This window comes from Antedon mediterranea, chromosome 10, assembly GCF_964355755.1.
Source record: "Antedon mediterranea chromosome 10, ecAntMedi1.1, whole genome shotgun sequence".
Taxonomy (NCBI): domain Eukaryota; kingdom Metazoa; phylum Echinodermata; class Crinoidea; order Comatulida; family Antedonidae; genus Antedon; species Antedon mediterranea.
In genome coordinates this window covers 6,966,597-6,986,817 of record NC_092679.1, presented here as the reverse complement: position 1 = coordinate 6,986,817, position 20,221 = coordinate 6,966,597, and the positions used below count along the sequence as shown (strand labels likewise).

The following is a 20,221-nucleotide window of genomic DNA, read 5'->3' as shown; positions in this document are numbered from 1 at the left end:
GCACATGCAATGCATAGACAAATTTTGACATTTTGTTTCCTAATAGATTCGTAATCAAGTTGCGTGTGCATTCCTTGCTGGATGTCTTCACTACAGCTTGATGGTAGCGTTCTTTTGGATGTTAATTATGTCAACAGATATATACATAAAGATTAAACACTCATTTATGGATCATGAAAAACGATTTGTGTACTGTCGTTACATTGGTTGGATTGCACCCGGTATTTTTGTGTTGATAACTGCGTGCGCAACAAGAGAAAACTACGCATCTGATGGGTAAATCCTTTTTACACAATTGATCTGAGCGTACACGCGTACCGCGAGTGAACGCGCGCGTACAAAAAATGAACAATTTATGCATCACAATCACATTGTTTAGTTGCAAAACTATTGCATAATTCGATGCTTAATGTAATTTATGAATTTCTAATTGAATGCAATAGTATTTTTTGTTTAAATAAACTTTCTGTATTTTTTTTATAAAAAAAATACTCATTAGATGTTGGTTGGACACTGACTCGGGTGCAATATGGAGTTTTATTTCTTGTGTCTGCATTACTATCATGGTAAATATTATTTTTTCAATGTATATTACTCAGTATCGGTGATATATGAGAGGTGAAGAATTTGGAAGTTACATATTCACCGCAATGTGTTGTTATTATACATTATATTTTGTAGATCGTTCTTGTTCAGATGACTGTTGTTGGGGTTTTAATTTACAAGAAGTCTAAGCTACCAAATCAGAGTAAAAATGACATTGACACTCTTAAACGGCTAAGGTAATTTTAAAAGACATCGAAATTATTAAAATTGATCAATATTCAATTGAGCTACGATATTTTCCTGCTGCTTTTACTTTTTTGGACTTTGCCACTTTCAAAACTCAAAAGAAATGTATTACCATTTTTAAGACACATCTTTCTTTTCCAGTTTGTTTTATTCTCATAAAATATTTGTAAATTAAAAGAAATGTTATTTTTTATTGTTGTTTTGAAATAAATAAATGTTAACTTGAATTGAATTGAATATATGTAGCCTACGTACTTAAATTGTTGTTTTATTATAAGAATAACAACATTTCAAGCAGCATTGACTTGACATTTTTAATTAACAGAACCATGGTAGGAGGTTTGCTGACCGTTACACCAGTTGTTGGAATTCCTTGGATGTTTGGTATAATTATCATTTTTGATGATTCTGAGATAATGCAATACATATTCGTTATTTTGAATAGCACGCAGGGATTCTTTATTTGGCTGACACAGTGCTTCTTTAGCAATGAGGTAATTAACGTGCGCGTACAAACCGTGATAATTAGTATTACTAAACAGATACATTTTTTCACATATGGCGTTTCATACGTACAACAAATGAACCCGGATCATAGTTTTTAGACAAAAATCAAAACTTATATATATAATATGACCATGTCATTAAAATACAATAACTACGGACTTTGGGCAAGTCTACGTCATAATCAATGACTAACTACTGATTTTGAACGGACGGACGTACGTTTTTTTTAAAACAATTAACACGATTATCACATGTGTACTATAAGCAAATGTGTTGTATTTCACTTATATTGCAGGTAAGATGTGCAGTGAAGAAGAGTTTTTGCAACAAAATAGGACCTATCTTTGATAACACCAGTTCTAATACTATTAACACACGTTAAACGTCCCTCTAAATGAAAGAAGTGGAGGACGAGTAATTTGTAAAGAAATATATTAACGAACTGTTCGCAACTAGAAAGCCACTCCGAGAGTGCACATCTCCGCCTACTGTAACATTCTCCTACATAAGATTTCTCTTGGAAATATATATATATATATATATATATATATATATATATATATAAATCATACTGTAAATTATAGAAACAGTGCTCATATTCGGAACATGATCTCATAATCGCGTCGAGCATAGCTCATTTGGCGAAAGTTCCATATTTTTTAGTTGTATGAAAAAATGTCTCTGGCTGGATTCGAACCTGCAACCTCTCGCTTACAGGGCGAGTATCATACCACTAGACCACAGAGCCATGTATGGTATTATCACAGATTTTCACCCACCAGATACATTCTCTCATACAACAAACGCCCTCACAATCAGTGGAGGCTTAACAAGTCAGAATAAATTCCAACTTTAATTCGCAACGGTTTTTAAATAATATTTTGTATATGTAAATCAATGATGTTGCGTAGCACTGTGTAAATTATATATAAATCATACTGTAAATTATAGAAACAGTGCTCATATTCGGAACATGATCTCATAATCGCGTCGAGCATAGCTCATTTGGCGAAAGTTCCATATTTTTTAGTTGTATGAAAAAATGTCTCTGGCTGGATTCGAACCTGCAACCTCTCGCTTACAGGGCGAGTATCATACCACTAGACCACAGAGCCATGTATGGTATTATCACAGATTTTCACCCACCAGATACATTCTCTCATACAACAAACGCCCTCACAATCAGTGGAGGCTTAACAAGTCAGAATAAATTCCAACTTTAATTCGCAACGGTTTTTAAATAATATTTTGTATATGTAAATCAATGATGTTGCGTAGCACTGTGTAAATTATATATAAATCATACTGTAAATTATAGAAACAGTGCTCATATTCGGAACATGATCTCATAATCGCGTCGAGCATAGCTCATTTGGCGAAAGTTCCATATTTTTTAGTTGTATGAAAAAATGTCTCTGGCTGGATTCGAACCTGCAACCTCTCGCTTACAGGGCGAGTATCATACCACTAGACCACAGAGCCATGTATGGTATTATCACAGATTTTCACCCACCAGATACATTCTCTCATACAACAAACGCCCTCACAATCAGTGGAGGCTTAACAAGTCAGAATAAATTCCAACTTTAATTCGCAACGGTTTTTAAATAATATTTTGTATATGTAAATCAATGATGTTGCGTAGCACTGTGTAAATTATATATATATAATATGTACAGTGCTACGCAACATCATTGATTTACATATACACAATATTATTTAAAAAACCGTTGCGAATTAAAGTTGGAATTTATTCTGACTTGTTAAGCCTCCACTGATTGTGAGGGCGTTTGTTGTATGAGAGAATGTATCTGGTGGGTAAAAATCTGTGATAATACCATACATGGCTCTGTGGTCTAGTGGTATGATACTCGCCCTGTAAGCGAGAGGTTGCAGGTTCGAATCCCGCCAGAGACATTTTTTCATACAACTAAAAAATACGGAACTTTCGCCAATGAGCTATGCTCGACGCGATTATGAGATCATGTTCCGAATATGAGCACTGTTTCTATAATTTACAGTATGATTTATATATAATTTACACAGTGCTACGCAACATCATTGATTTACATATACACAATATTATTTAAAAAACCGTTGCGAATTAAAGTTGGAATTTATTCTGACTTGTTAAGCCTCCACTGATTGTGAGGGCGTTTGTTGTATGAGAGAATGTATCTGGTGGGTAAAAATCTGTGATAATACCATACATGGCTCTGTGGTCTAGTGGTATGATACTCGCCCTGTAAGCGAGAGGTTGCAGGTTCGAATCCCGCCAGAGACATTTTTTCATACAACTAAAAAATACGGAACTTTCGCCAATGAGCTATGCTCGACGCGATTATGAGATCATGTTCCGAATATGAGCACTGTTTCTATAATTTACAGTATGATTTATATATAATTTACACAGTGCTACGCAACATCATTGATTTATATATATATATATATATATATATATATATATATATGTTTGTGTGTGTGTTAATGCCCGGATCATAGTTTTCAGACAAAAATCGATATATGGCTATATAATTAAAAGACAATAATTACAGACTTTGGGCAAGTGTACGTCATAATCAATGACTAACTACTGACATTTGTATTTCTGTATTTTTTAAACAATTAACACGTACTTTACTATAAGCAAATGTGAAGAGTTTGAACAACAAAATAGGACCTGTATTTGATAAAACCAGTTCTAATACTATTAACACACGTTTAACGTCCATCATAAAAAAGGAGAACGAGTAATTTAAATTTTGGATTTAACTTGTAGATCTAATTAATGTTGTATTTTACGTCACAAGCACATTGTAAATATTATTAAAACTTGACGGACAGGATTATCTAAACCAGCCACAGTAAAGGAACTAATTCGCACTGTTCAATTTATAGAGATAAACTTATTATGTACAGTTAGAAGAAGTAAATTTAGCCCATCATGAAGGTAAACATGTCCTGAATACGGCACTTGATAATTTACTATACTAATAGTAATACTATTCATAATAAAAATGAAAGCTATCCTACATTGTTTAAATGTTTACATGTCGATATCAAGTGTTCATATAAAGTTAGCGGTGTACCCCAAACTTTATATCAATAAAATGTAAGTCAATTTGTATTTAAAAATTAGCCAGATCTTTCAATAAACAAATGATATACAATTAAGCAGCCATTTGTTATTATTTAGTCTTTTGGTTAAAGGACTTACTTATTTCAAACATTTAAATTATTATTGAGTAAACCAAACGAAAACAAGACACTATCGAAAGATCTATAAGGAATTCATCAAGGGTCACATTGTTTATTTTAAATGATAATGATGATATTTTTGTCTTCTTTTATTTAGGCACCATAGGAGAGCATTTAAAGCAACATAATTATAAGTCCTATTGAAACTTTTAATCATTTCAGGATATTGTCTAAGTGCAAATCCAAATTTGATTGTTTAATTAAGGAAATGCTCTGGATCAAAGAACTGAAACCTACACTTAATAAACAAAGCGATTCAGTCAAAGCTAAATTGTTAAATTAATTAAGGAGGAGCTTAATAACTTAAGTTCTTAGAATTGTAGGCCTTCGTTGTTGTTAATTAACCAATTAATTAGTATTTCCTGTCACCCTTTGGTGTTTGTTATTTTTGTATAATTCAATCACTTGATCTTGAAAATGGTTCCATGATGGTTCCGAAACGTCGATCTTCTTGTTTTTTGTCATTAAATTTTATTGTAAAGTTATATAGTAAGCGTCTATTAATTCGTTCTTTTATTTTGTTTAATATATTATATTGTATAATAAAGAAATACAATTCCTGATTTCTTCAACGTCCGCAAACGAGTAATTCTAGGAATAATGCTTATGATTGATTATGATTATTTCTATTTATTTAGGAATCTTATGTTGAATGTATGAACTGAACTGAGCAATGGCAAAAGAATATAAGACCATGTTTCCCGGTTGATTTTTAGAACGCTGTTTGCTTACAGTTCGGCCTTTTTTGTGAAATATCATGCAGATGTAAAAAGAAAAACTGTGTTCATCCTTCAATGTGGGAAATTAAAATACAGTAAAATAGAATAAATCAATATTAAATATTTCCCATGAATATCATTAAATTGCAATTGCTGTTGTGTACTCTCAATTTTGAGTGTACATTGTGTTTTCAATGAGTTTCTATTTTTGGCAATATAATATTTCATTTTCAAAAACAATAACTATCATATGTTGTTACCAACTCCCCTTGTCCGATTATTCATTTGATAACCATTAAGGCACGTCATTTATACCTGATTACTAAAAATGAAAATTGACTTTTTGTTCATACTGGTTGGTCGGTTCTAATGGTTTGCTTCTATTTGGTGAGAAAAGACTGCGTTATAAATCATCAGTTGTGCGTAAAGTGTTCAGATTTTAAAGTCACAAATGAAGTTGGGTTGTTTTTGTTAATCTAATGAATGTTATTTTGTTTATCAATACAAACTATGTAGACAAAACCAAGTGTATAAGTGGACAATCATTTTTCATCAGTTTCTATCAGCTTTTTTACTCGTGTGACGTCATAATTCGGTATTGGAATGTGGAAATACACTTTCCTCTATTTCATAGGTGTATATCATGCATTTGGTAAGTGTTTATATATCATTTTAAATAGTTCCAAAAGGAGGAAAGGGAGGCCGAGGTGCCATTGTTTTGGTGGTATAACAGATTTTTCGGATAAGGACTTAAAACGGGAAGTCCTTTGTTTTGTTTATAGTTAGTTCTAAAGCTTTTATTTAAGAAAACGGCCGCACTACAAATTATCAGTGTTAAGAAAGGAATAATATGGTGATGTGGGGCGGGAGGAGGTGTTTTTTGCACTTTATTTAACGTTATATTTATTGGTCAGTACATCAAGTGTTATTAAATTAAGTATTCACATTTTGTTTTTTTTTTGTACTAATGTTTGTTGTAATTTGTTAGAGTTACATGTTTAGAGCACTTGTGCTTATTTTATATCCCATTTCTTAACATATTGTAATTGTAATTAATAATCGTCCTTTTTTCTTATTTTGTTTGTAACCAATCAATTTGTTTCTTTTTTTTATCTATATTATTGTTATGTACTGTAATAAGTGTACTTTATCCCTTTAGACGCCCATACCTGCTGTGCAATATGTCACAACACTGTTCTCCCTAACTGTTTATCTTCTAACCCTTACAACCCCTACTACTGTTATAAATGCTTAAGCAATCTACTTCCTTTCAACCACATCGATGACGACGAAGAATTCCAACATGAAATAAGCCAACTTAATCACGATCAATTAATTAATTTCTCAAAATTAAAACACCTAAATATTAACCCATTCGAACTAAATAGAACAATTAACAACACTGACGATTATAATGACTATTTAGTCAACAACGATACCTGAGAATACTACTTTAATGATACATTTAATACCAGATTTACTAATGACTAGATGGTACGCTCGCTTCGCTCGCGTACCATCTAGGTGTACCCACAGATGGTTCTCGAATACACAGTAATTTCAGCGTAAGAAAACTGGCGATTTCAAATGTACGTACCGCAGGACTACAGTATAATACATTGTCGTTTACAGAAACGAATAAATAGACACGATGATTTATGTAGTCAACTAAAATTAGCACCCTGGGAATTACTTCCGAAGCAGAAACTTATCACAAAATGAGTCCAAATTTTTTATTTGGACTCATTTAAAGAAACCCAATTTGTGTTTTGTATGTAACATTAGGGTTGAGGGATGAGAAAGCGGATAGGTACAAAGAAGAACAATTTTTAAATATATTCTTTATCCACTCAGAAACGAAATATTTCTTTCATGTTTTATAGGCCTATAAATAATATAGGCCTACATCTAAATACAGTAAAACATTTGCGATTTAATACTTTGTTAAAACTGTCACTGTCATAATCGATTGAAATATTAAAGTACACGACACCACTACGACGTTTATATTTTTGGTAATTATTAATTAATACAAACGTTGAGAAGGAACTGTCAGTATAAAGTTTATTTGTATATAATAATGTGTTTATATATCTAACAGTAGAGCCTATCCACAATCTCAGTAATAAAGTTTATTTGTATATATTTTTATATTACATCTAACAGTACGAACATTCACAGTAAGAAATGCTCGATTCAAATGAGGACCAAAAATAGTTAGTATTTACAGTATTGTCAAAGTATTGCAAGTTTATTCTCAAAGGGCCCATATATTTACCTACTTGTGTTAAACCAAACTCTGGCAGACTGAGAGATTGGGATGTTCCATTCATCGCAAATCAATACATTTGTATAATCGTATATTAAATCTATCAAAATAGTATTTTTTAAAGAAAATCGGCCTGTCTTCAACATTATGATGCTGTACTCTAGCTGTTCAACCGGTTTTCAGCTATTAAAAACAATTATCGTAGGAGGAGATAGGAAAATGCGAAGCCTCCTCGCATTTTTGTGGCGGGTATTTTTCAAGATGGACATCCATTAGACAGTGTATACCACGATCGGAAAACTCACCTATTTGGGGCAAATCGTTGAACCTAAATTCGTTTTAATCGTCAATAACTAATTATCTAACATAATTTAATTAGTAAACAGGGTTACATCAGGTGGTTAAAATCAGTACCGAAAGTACGAACCAACTTTATATACCATCGAGTAAAAATTCTAGAAGTAAGGCGCGATTTACCGAATTTTGCCCTTACGTAAATTTATATATAGATAACAAATTCAGTATAATACACATGCATTCCCGTAGCCTAACCAAAAATATTGATTCTATAACTGACTATCTTTACACTCTTAATCATAAATTTTCAATAATAGGATTCAGTGAAACCTGGTTCAATAATAACAATGCTCCTCCTCCACTTACTAACATCCAAGGATATACAATGGCCTAATCCGACCGCAAAGGAAAGAAAGGCGGAGGAGTTGCCTTGTACATTTCGAATGATCTAAAATTTAAGATCAGACATGATATCAACCTGACATCTAACCAATCATGCGAATCACTTTTTATAGAAATCGTTTATAGATCGCCCAACAGCTCAATTCATACATTCAACAACAACCTATCTACCTCAATTGATACCTTGTCTAAAGAGAATAAACATTTGTTCATTTGTGGAGATTTTAATCTTGATCTTTTAAATTCCTCAACCCACGGAACCACCAATGACTTTCTGAATACAATGTACGCTGCCTCTCTATATTCTCTTATTGACAACGCTACAAGAATTACGACCAAATCATCCACCCTCATCGACAACATTTTCACTAACGTAATAAAACACAACATCACTCCAGGAGTTCTTTTCAACGACATAACTGATCACTTTCCTGTATTTCTTCTATTGAACACATCAAACGAACCCACAACCAATGCCAAAGTAAACTTCACCGACCCCGTAGATATTGCTACTAATTTTAACCGATACTTTGCAGAAATAGGTCCTACGTATGCCTCAAACATTCCGGGAGCCATTCTGATTTTCTAAAAGATCCTATTAAAAACTCAATTTTTTCGCTCCTACTTCTAAAAAAGAAATTATTGACATAACCTCAAAATTCAAAAACAGTAAAAGTCCGGGCCTTGATGATATTTCTCCAAAAGTAGTTAAAGACATTGCACCTCTAATTTCGGAACAGTTAACATACATCTTCAATCTGTGCTTGTCTACCGGAAAATTCCCTACAGCCTAAGTTAAAAACTTCTAAAATTATCCCAATTTATAAAAAAGGAAACCCTCACTCTTTTGCAAACTATCGTCCCATCTCTCTACTATCGTGTTTTTCAAATATAATCGAACGTCTTATATATAATAGACTTTTTAACTTTTTTTCACAATCACAATATTCTTCAAGACAACCAATGTGGCTTCAGACCAAACTACTCCACTGATCTTGCCGTTCTCGATATCTTTAACAAAATCTCCTCTGCCCTCTCTGAACATCATCACACAATCGGCTTATTCCTTGACCTTTCTAAAGCCTTCGACACAATTGATCATTCCATCAAACTATCTAAACTTTATAACTATGGTATTCGTGGGACTCCCTACTCTCTACTCTCGGACTACCTCCAAAACTGAACCCAAATCACATCCTTTAACTCTCACTCCTCGTGCTGCCTTCCTATGACTTGTGGTGTCCCCCAAAGATCTATACTCGGACCTCTCCTTTTCCTCATTTACATCAATGATATCCAACAAGCCTCAAGTTCTTTTTCTTATGTTCTTTTTGCCGACGATTCCAATATTTTCATCTCTTATCCCGACCGTAACCAATTAATTTCAACTTTTAATTCCGAAATTCACCACGTCTCAAACTGGTTGAAAACTAACAAACTTTCATTAAACATTGATAAAACTAACTTTATTCACTTCTTAAATAGTAATTCCTTGGAGTGACAATTGACAACAAACTGAACTGGAAGCGTCACATTAATACAATTTCCAACACAATCTCTCGATCTATAGGTATAATAAACAAACTCAAATTCACTTTCCCACAAAACATTTTACTTTCCCTTTATAATACCCTAATTATCCTGCCACATATTAATTATTGCAACATTGCTTGGGCTGTCACACATTCTAAACACCAAACACTTTGTCCATGGACTAGCACAGAAACAACAAGACTTGACAGACTTTTTAAACTACAAAAAAAGGCGATCCGCATCTGTACCCATTCCCAACCCCTCACTCATTCCAAACCCCTTTTCTACAAAGTAAAAACTTTTAACATCTTCGACATAAATAAATTACAGACTGCTTTGTTCATGCACAAATTTAGTAATCAGAAACTTCCTATCACATTTAACCGATTCTTTACAAAAAAACAACGAAGTTCACAATTATAACACCCGCAAATCTAATAAATATATCCCAATCAATAACCATTCCACAGCCAAGAAACTCAATTAAATCCACTGGCCCTATTTTATGGAATTCTTTTCACTCTTTCGAATCCTTCAAGTTTAGCTAGAAATCATTGTTGGTATCAAAGTATTCAATCGATCTCGCCTAAGAATTCAGTCGTTATCCTCTAACCCAGTTTTTTAACTCTTGTCCAGCGTCTTGGTCCCTTCTGTCCTCGTTCTGTCACGTGTTTTTGTCCTGTGTCTTGTTGTGCTTGTGTATGTAAATTTTTTATTATTTTTTCTTTATTCTTGTTATTTCTTTATTCATATTTTATTTTCATTTATTTATTTATTGACTACTTTTGAAACATTTATTATATGTACTTTTTGAATTATTTTTTTTCTGGTGTAACTAGCCCTAAAGCCCTCTGGGCTTATTTATGTTTCTCCAGCAAAGTGCATTCTAATCTAAAAAAAAAACATACTGTAATATTATTTCACAATTATGTATCTTATGAAAATAAATAGAATTGAATTGAATCTTTCTATTGTATTTGTATATGTATTTGATTATGGAAAAAAAAGGTCGATGATTGAAAAAGTTATTGTGTCGGACTGTGACGTCATAACTTTGGATTGAAATGTTGCGATTTGTTCTATATTTTGTATTACTGTTGTAATAAACACAAAATATTCCCCAAAAACATGAGAAATGAAGGTTATTTTGAATAGGTAATTTTGCAGATTTAATAATGTTAATCACCTTCGTCGAAAAAAAAGTGTTTTTTACTGATAAAAAGACAATAAACGATTACATTCAATTGACTCGCTTTAAATTACAGTTTTCCCGGCAAATAATTTGTTTTGCGATCCAATTTTTTGAACAAAATGAATAACTATTATGTGACATTAAAATGGCATTTTAAAACATACATCTTTAACATTGCTTTTGTGTAATTAGGTAACGAATGTAACCCCGGACAATTTCAGTGTCGTTTTGGAAACTGCATAGCCAAAGGTTATATATGTGATATTGTCGAGGATTGCGGTGATGGCAGCGACGAGATTAATTGTTGTAAGCATCCTCGGTTACATTATTATATAACTAGTGCCAGGGTTTAGTTGTAACTCACTACCATTTCAACTCCACTCCCTAAGCCGCAAATGAGAGTTTATAAGCACGATAAATAACTTTTTATCATGTTCTGTATAAATAGGCCTACGAGGTTTTGAAAGAATAACGAAGTTATATACAATGTATCATGCGCTTTTGTATATATCACATATCGCAGGCGCGTTCGGTTATAGACGGTCAAAAATAATAATAATTATAATATTGTATACAATTTGCTGTTACAGCGCAATATGTATGTAATGATCAACAAACCCAATGTTTAAGTGGTGAATGTTCGCCCACGGCCTTCGTATGCGATGGATATGAAGATTGTGATGATGGATCGGATGAACTCATGTGCAGTAGGTTTAGTAATTTTATCTTTAAACGCATTATTATAGGCCTATTGTTTAGTTTGGGAGCTAATACAAAATTCACTGATGTGATGCAAGATTATGAGTAATGAATCAATCAATTGGTGTGTCATGTTATGGGCTTGTTTCTTTAATATAGCCCTAACTGTATCTCTATGATTTTAAATACTTAATGACAATCGTTCAAACTTCACAGTCCTAACTGAGAATTTTTAGAGAGAAACGTCTCATTTACTTGGTAATTATATAGCCTTGATTTAAAATACAGTACGCCCCCAGTGGCCGTATAGCCACCATTCGCATTTTAGGCTAATTGAAACATTTAGGCCTACCATAAAAATGATAAAAATCCTCTATCTAAGTAAATACAATTTAAGGAAAATACCTACATATCTATTGGGATAAGTAAAATAATTAATGTTTATATAAAATATTTCACTTACGTTTTAAGTTTAATTAATATCTCTATGCTTCAAACTCAACGTTCTTTTTTTGATTCTGTAGATGACCAGGAATGTAATGCATATCAATTCCGATGCGAAAGTTACATAGAAACGCAATGTATTTCAGAATTCTATGTTTGCGATGGCGTTAGTCATTGTAAGGATTCATCAGATGAGGAGAATTGTTGTAAGTTCATTATGAATTAGGAAATACAGTAGTAGTATTTTAAAACATTTGGTCTGTTCTGATCGAGCCATAGGAGGAGTGTGGTTAGGCTATCAGCATCGGTAACAATAGTACTTTATTCAATTTTGCCGGTTTATTGAGATTTGTTTGCATGTTACGTTAAATTATGTCTTACTAAATGGTACGCTCGCGTACCATCTAGCTCATGCCCACAGATGGTTCTTGAATACACAGAAATTTCAGCACAAAAAAACTGATGATTTCAAATGTACGTACCGCGGGACTATAATACATTAAAATAGACATGTTTAGTCAACTAAAATGGAAATTGCTTCCGAAAGAAAAACTTGTCACAAAATGAGTCCAAATGGACTCATTTAAACATTAGGGTTGAGAGATGGGGAAGAGGATGGGTACAAAGAGGAACAATTTTAAATGTATTCTTTATCCACTCCATATTTTGTTCATGTTTTATAGGCCTATAAATAATATACCACTAAATACAGTAAAACATTTGCGATTTAATACTTAATTGTTAAAACTGCCACTGTCATAGTCGATTGAGATAGACGTACGTAAATTACATGTAACGATACAGAACCTACAATTATTGTAGAAAGAGATAGGTAAATGCGAAGCATCCTCGTATTATTGTGTGCGGGTATTTTTTAAGATGGACATCCATTAAACTTAAACAGTGTATACCACGATCGGAAAACTAAACGTAAATTTATATATAGATTTGAGATAGTTCGATATTGTAATATTGTTCAAATATGTACATTATTTGATTGTGTCGACTCAAAACAAGATAGAGTGCATTGTGTCTTTTTATGAATAAATATACCTAAATATTGTAGAAAAAGAAGAAAATAGGAAATGTTACGTCATGTAACAAAAATATTAATACGCATGCGCACTAGCCTTAAACAAGTTTTACACTTAAAATAACAGTTTCTGACATTCTTTGATGTTGTAGATAAGTGTAACGCATTCCAATTTCAATGTCCAAATGAAGATATATGTATTGATGAATACAGTGTGTGTGATACTTATCCTGAATGTGCAGATTCTTCAGATGAGGAACATTGTTGTAAGTTCATGGTTTATGTTTGCGCCACATAGAGGAAGACTTCGATGTGTTATGTCCTCAACCTACAGTTAATTTACTTATGACGTCAGTGAATTTACTTATGACGTCAGTCAATTTACTTATGACGTCAGTGAATTTACTTACGACATCAGTAAATTTATTTATGTCAGTTAATTTACTTATGATGTCAGTTAAATACTTATGACGTCAGTTAATTTACTTATGACGTCAATTTATTGCGCCCATGCGTTTGGGGGTTTGGTTTGACATTTTCGTCCCCAGACCTTGGATATTGTATCAAAAAAACATGGGCATTCGGGTGTACGGTCGTCGCGAAAAAAATAGAGTGCACGAAAATGACGTAATGCATAATGTTGTATAAAATATTCCTTATTGGCGCCATTGTCGGAACATTGCTTTGGTCTGACATCCTGTCTCTCAGAATTGTGTAAATTAAGATACAAAATGTCCATATGCAATAAAGTAGCCTAGTATGTGATTGATGAGACTTTCGTTAACCATTATAATTACCAACTAAGTAATCATAACACTGGCAAACACTGAATCTATACAACTTATCTTTAAAGACATTCATACATGCGAAGAATCTGAATTTCGATGTTTAAATGGACAATGTATTATTGATTCATATCAATGTGATGACGTCATCAACTGTAATGACCATTCAGATGAGGAGAATTGCTGTAAGTTGATAGGCATAGCCTAATAATCAAAATAAACTAGGCTATATGAATATAATACTACTTGAACTGACATAAATGTTTTGAAAAAAAACAAACGTTTTACAATTTCTTGACTTGATATTCAAAAAAAAATATATGGAAAAAAAAGCACCAAACAAAAAAAATGTTATTAATTTAACAGTAACGACAAGTGATTCTACCACCGATAACTTTGATGATATTCCAACCACACAAAAGACTCTTGTCTCAACTAACAGTAAGTTGGTAATTGGTTCAAAACAATATATATTTTCGGCAGGCTGCTTCTACTTATCACGCTTCTTTACATGAATTCACATCTACAAAATGAGTTTGATCATATAATGACGTCATAACACCTGATGGGCACTAATGCTACAGTACCGTAACATAAACCTATATCTACAACTCATTAGCTTTCATAATTAATTAAATATACGTTATTGTAGATATGCCAGAAGATCAAAACACCGCATCACCACGTTTTACTGACATCAGAAGCACAGAAGACAGGAATGACCTAATTTCTTTCCAACAAAAAACTTCCATCTCAAATTTGGAAGAACCAACTATTACAGACACTGACAACCTTCTCACGGGCTCAGAAGATCCGACTTCACGTGACCATACAGGCTACTTTGATGATTTACCAACATCATCACTACTACAGACTATTCCCTCAACTGACAGTAAGTAAAGCAAGAAATGAATCAAGGTTTTTTTTAATTGATATTTCGAGCATAATATAAGTACTAACTACATTAACTGCAAGTTAACCATATAGCTACTCTGACACCAACCTCGAAGACACTGCAGGCAACCTCCATAACAAAGATATCATACTTGGTTGAATCCAATAGGCAGGCTATATACAAAGCCTAAACATATCAATTCATTAGTTCATAGGTTATTATTATGCATCCAAAGACATACACGATAATAAGCAAAGTAAATACTGATCTAAAACATGTACAACTATGGTTAGCAAGTAACAAATTAAATCTAAATGTTAACAAGACCAACAGCCATAAGTCGCGTGCTCTCAGAAAAAAATGAACTTTCAAAAAGTAATGTACTTTAAAACTTTTCTGTACATCAAAACAGTTCAAAAAGTACAGAAAAGCGATAAAACGCATAGTGATACCGGACCGACAGACAGACCGACAGACCGACCGACATAGTGAACTATAGAGTCGCGTCCACCCACGCGACTAATTGTCTGTACGTCAAAACAGTTCAAAAAGTACAGAAAAGCGATAAAACGCATAGTGATACGGGACCGACAGACAGACCGACAGACCGACCGACATAGTGAACTATAGAGTCGCGTCCACCCACGCGACTAATTGTCTGTACATCAAAATAGTTCAAAAAGTACAGAAAAGCGATAAAACGCAGAGTGATACCGGACCGACAGACCGACCGACATAGTGAACTATAGAGTCGCGTCCACCCACGCGACTAATTGTCTGTACATCAAAACAGTTCAAAAAGTACAGAAAGGTGATGAAACGCATAGTGACACTGGACCGACAGACCGACCGACATAGTGAAGTATAGAGTCGCGTCCACCCACGCGACTAATTGTCTGTACATCAAAACAGTTCAAAAAGTACAGAAAAGCGATAAAACGCATAGTGATACCGGACCGACAGACAGACCGACCGACCGACATAGTGAACTATAGAGTCGCGTCCACGCGACTAAAAAGACTGAATATATGATTTTAGGAACACATCAAAAATTAAATAAATTGATTAACATGGATATTAATATTAATATAGACGGTACAAAACTTGAAAAAGTAAGTAACTGTAAACATTTAGGTGTCATTATCGATGAAAATTTAAAATGGCATAAACAAATAGATCAGGTGAAAAATAAAGTAATATCCGGTCTGTACTATCTAAAAAAATGCAGCAATAGTTTCCCTCAAAATATTCAATCATTAATGTACAACTATATCATAGCTCACCATTTTGACTACTGCAATGTTGTAAGGGGTCGTTGTAACCAAACCCTCAAACATAAACTCCAAGTACTCCAAAATAGAGCGGCTAAAATAATTACACATACATCTAGGTATGACTCTAGCTAGCTCACAGGCGCTCAAAGATTTAAATTGGCCTAATTTAGAAGAAAAACAATATTACAACGAAGAAGTCACAATGTATAAAATAATGAATAACTTAACACCATCCTACTTAAGAAACAGATTCTATGAACGCAAACAAACATATATTACTAGATCAAAAGATATTCTAAGTTTACATAAGGCAAACACTGAGTACAAAAAGAAAAGTTTCTCGTATTCTGGCGTAAAGCTATGGAATAGTTTAAATGCTATAAACTCAAATGCAATTACAGCTCCTAATATACATATATTTAAAAAAATAATAAATGACCAAAGATAAGATATACTTGAAACTCTATGTTTTTCATGAAATCCTTTTTATTTTATTTTTTTTTTATAGTTTTTTTTAATCATTATGTACTGTAAATGATAACTTGTGTAAATAGTTTTGTAGTAAGTAACGGCCTTGTGAAAAACACCCATCTGGTGATCCAAGTGTTGCATCCGTTTTTAAATAAAGTTGTTATTATTATAGGTTAAACTATGAATTGTTGTACTGTATTATTTATATTTTGTATATTATTATTATGAAGGAAATAAATGTTACAATGAAATGAAATGAAATGAAATAAACGTTAATTGATTAAATTTGTTTGTACTGTATAATTTTACAGATTATATTTCAACACATTTTGAAGCTCAATCACCGAATTTGTCTTCTATTATTGTTGTGTCTGAAACAAAAATCATCACAGTTTCTACTACGACTGAAGACAATACTAAAGGTCAGTTTTAAAAAAGACAAGTACAAAATGAGTACGTATATACGTAAATTAAAAATAATATGGTGTTCATCAAAACACCATTATTACTACCGCCAGACTGATCCAATTCAATATGTTGGGGAGTGCCTATAGTTACCACAATATGGTTAATTTTCCAGACGGACCATACAGACTTGTTGCAAGATTGATAGGAAAAGTAGAACATATAACTGAACATAAAACCGTGTAAGTTAAATTACTTATTTTTATATATTTATTCTTTAGGCCTATACTGGGTAGCCTCTTCAGACTGTTCTCCCAGAGTTCCTGATGGTATTACGGTTCTACTGTCTTGACCGCTCGGCCACTCACTCGCTCCGTCGATAATTACAAATAATTCAATTACAATATACTGTAATTTTTCTCTTTTATACTACTACATCCTCAAAATTCCTAACGAATTCTATTTTCAGAGAAGGAGAATTTCTGTCAGGTGCGTCTGACATTATTGAAGTTACCGTATACGACAAAAATAACAAGTCGATTAGCAGTGAATGCGAGATTGTGTTCAATAATATTACGGTAATAAATTGTTTTATACAACAACACCCAACATTTACTTAAACATTTAAGTAAAGTATACTTTCAAAGTATTATTTAAAATGTTAAGAATTATTAAATCAATCGAAGCAGAGTTTTGGAGGTCTTTCACACCTTCTTTCACTTTATAACTTAAATAAAGTTGAGGAGCCTAAATGAAAGCATAGCTTGTAGTGAATAGGCTATTCAGGTGTGCAAGACCCTTAAATAATTGATAACTTATTTATCCATGATGGGCCGAGTTGAAGTCGGGGCGACTTGACTTGGGGCCGACTTGACTTGGGGCCGACTTGACTAGGGGCCGACTTGACTTTGGCTGAGACGGTTTAGGACCGAGTTGGATCGAATTCATTTAATCTTACGCTGACCGGATGCCAACTAAATTTTAAAATATGATAATAAAATATGTCATTGAATTATTGTTATTATCATCGAAATTATTGGGTTATTTTATTTCCGTGTCAAATTATTATTATTCCTTCCAGATTTCAAATATTTTTTATCAAAATCAATCGTTAAAATAAAAAGGTTTGAGTCTCGGTACGAAATATTTTTTTAAAAATAATTATTATTGTTGTTATTATTATTGTTGAAGAATTCAGCTTCAGAAAGCGAACCGAGTTTGCTACATTTACCAGTTTGTCATTTTACACATGAACATGGACCAAATTCGTAAGTCAGATTTTCTTTGTTACATAACTTTGTTATGTCTTAGTTTTTCCTGCAGGAAAATATTAGTTTTTTCTTTGTTTAGAAATTACTAGATTGAGAGAAAATAAATACCAGTTATGTAAATGAAGAATTAGCCAAATAAAAATGGAATTTTCTGGGTGCATTGGAGCGTATTACAGCCTACAAAATACTGTATCAAGAATGTCAAAATATCATATGAATATAATATGTGTAAATAATAACGAGATCTAAATGGTTTTTTCTCTCTTTTTTGTGAAGTTCAATCACCTTTATTTAATTTCAAAACATAATCATTTTTATAAATAAACAATTTTATTATGTTTGTGTATATTATCTTTTTTTTAATATATATTTTCATTTATAAATATTAAATTTTCCCTTACATCTTAAACATTTATGCAAAAGATCATTACTGAAAACGAGATCTAAATGTTGGCAATTTACCCACAAAAAGAAAAACGAGAAAGCGAAATTTTACTCGCGTGATGACATTTTGGTAATTGTTAGTAGGCCTACATTTCCCATGTTCAAATTTAAAGGTGAAATATTACTGAACATTACAAAATATCGAATTGTACGACTATTTGTTGACATATTTCTTGTTATAGTACAGCACTATTATTCATTTTAGGACATGGTCAACTGAGGGATGTATAACGTTGTACCAGTACGATTACGTCACCAGTGGCGTGACGTGTAAATGCAGTCACCTGACGTCATTTGTGGTTCTCATGAAACCGAACTATGTGAGCTAGCTTTGCGGAACTGCATTTGTTTAGTTTGCTACGCCAATATAACCATTCAAAAATAAAAAATAAAAATATTAATTATTTTTCGTTAATGATAAATTCGATGTCTTTTCAAAACTAATTAAAATTGTTACTGCGATGAATTTTGTAGATTATGTATTATTTTTAGACGATATAAGCCATATTTATTCCTTATTTCCACCTAATTAACTTACATTTTCCTACGCCTTTATTGCAAGGTTAGAATACTAAAAAACACTAGCGCCTTATTAAATTGTTGGTATATAAACATTTTATTTATTATTTAGAACAATTTACAGAATGGAGAGAATGTAATGTCTATGCTGACAAACACTACAATTGGAATTTCTTTTGCTTTTCTCATCATAACGCTAATCACGATAATCAGCATAAGGTAAGTTTATTGGCGCCGTGCTTCGTTAGTCTAGGATCTGACTTAATACATTTTTTTTTAAATATTATTTTGGCACATATGGCGTTTTATACTTGAGTTTGAAAACATAAAAATTCAGACAAAAAGCGAAACTGGTGGACTACTGTAACATAAAAAAAGACAATAATTACAGAGACTTGTGGCAAGTCTACGTTATGGGCGTAAGCATCACACGTTGGAATATGTCCACTACTATACTGGTCGATTTTCAAATAAAATTAGTTCGAATTCCGTGCCTGTTTATCGTGTCAATATTAATTCTGAATTCACTACTTCAATCCTCATAAATCAACTTCTTTAAGAAAAACTCATTGCAGTGATGATCATTTTTATTATTGCTTTTTTTTAAATGATATTCTTTTGTTTTGATGGAATCTTAATTCTGAGTGTAAACGATTTTGTTTCCATTCATTTTTGCAATTCCTCTGTTTTGTCGAACAAACAATTAGCAGATCAATTGATATGCGGTTAATGGGATTATTTTTTATTTTAAATTAGTTATTTTTAGTATTATTTTGTTAAATGATAAACATTATTTTTCTATTAGAGAACTAAGGCATTCTGATAGGTATAGATTGTTACGTCATCTGGTAATCGCTTTACTTTTGGTGCATTTCTTCTTTTCTTTTTTAAATCTAAATGTAAGTTCACTTTTTTTTGGTGTTTAAGTCGTTTTAAAAGTTTATAGAAACTCTCCAGTCGTGGAAAATGTTACCACTTTCTTCATCTTTCATCATTTGTATCCAATTAGCTG

The 20,221-nt window shown here is 32.5% G+C and overlaps 2 long non-coding RNA genes and 2 other non-coding genes across 4 annotated transcripts; all 4 read left to right on the top strand.

Moving 5' to 3' along the window:
- The first annotated feature begins 62 nt into the window (after positions 1-62).
- On the top strand, positions 63-765 carry LOC140059818 (uncharacterized). Its single transcript, XR_011847258.1, has 3 exons — positions 63-276; positions 500-566; positions 682-765. It is a non-coding gene; the product is annotated as an uncharacterized lncRNA (long non-coding RNA).
- Positions 766-806: 41 nt separating this feature from the next.
- Positions 807-1,758, top strand: LOC140059817 (uncharacterized). The gene is made up of 3 exons (XR_011847257.1): positions 807-897; positions 1,118-1,286; positions 1,595-1,758. It is a non-coding gene; the product is annotated as an uncharacterized lncRNA (long non-coding RNA).
- A 1,386-nt stretch (positions 1,759-3,144) lies between these two features.
- On the top strand, positions 3,145-3,216 carry Trnat-ugu (transfer RNA threonine (anticodon UGU)). The gene has a single exon. It is a non-coding gene; the product is annotated as a tRNA-Thr (tRNA).
- Positions 3,217-3,511: 295 nt separating this feature from the next.
- On the top strand, positions 3,512-3,583 carry Trnat-ugu (transfer RNA threonine (anticodon UGU)). Its single transcript has one exon. It is a non-coding gene; the product is annotated as a tRNA-Thr (tRNA).
- Positions 3,584-20,221: the final 16,638 nt, after the last annotated feature.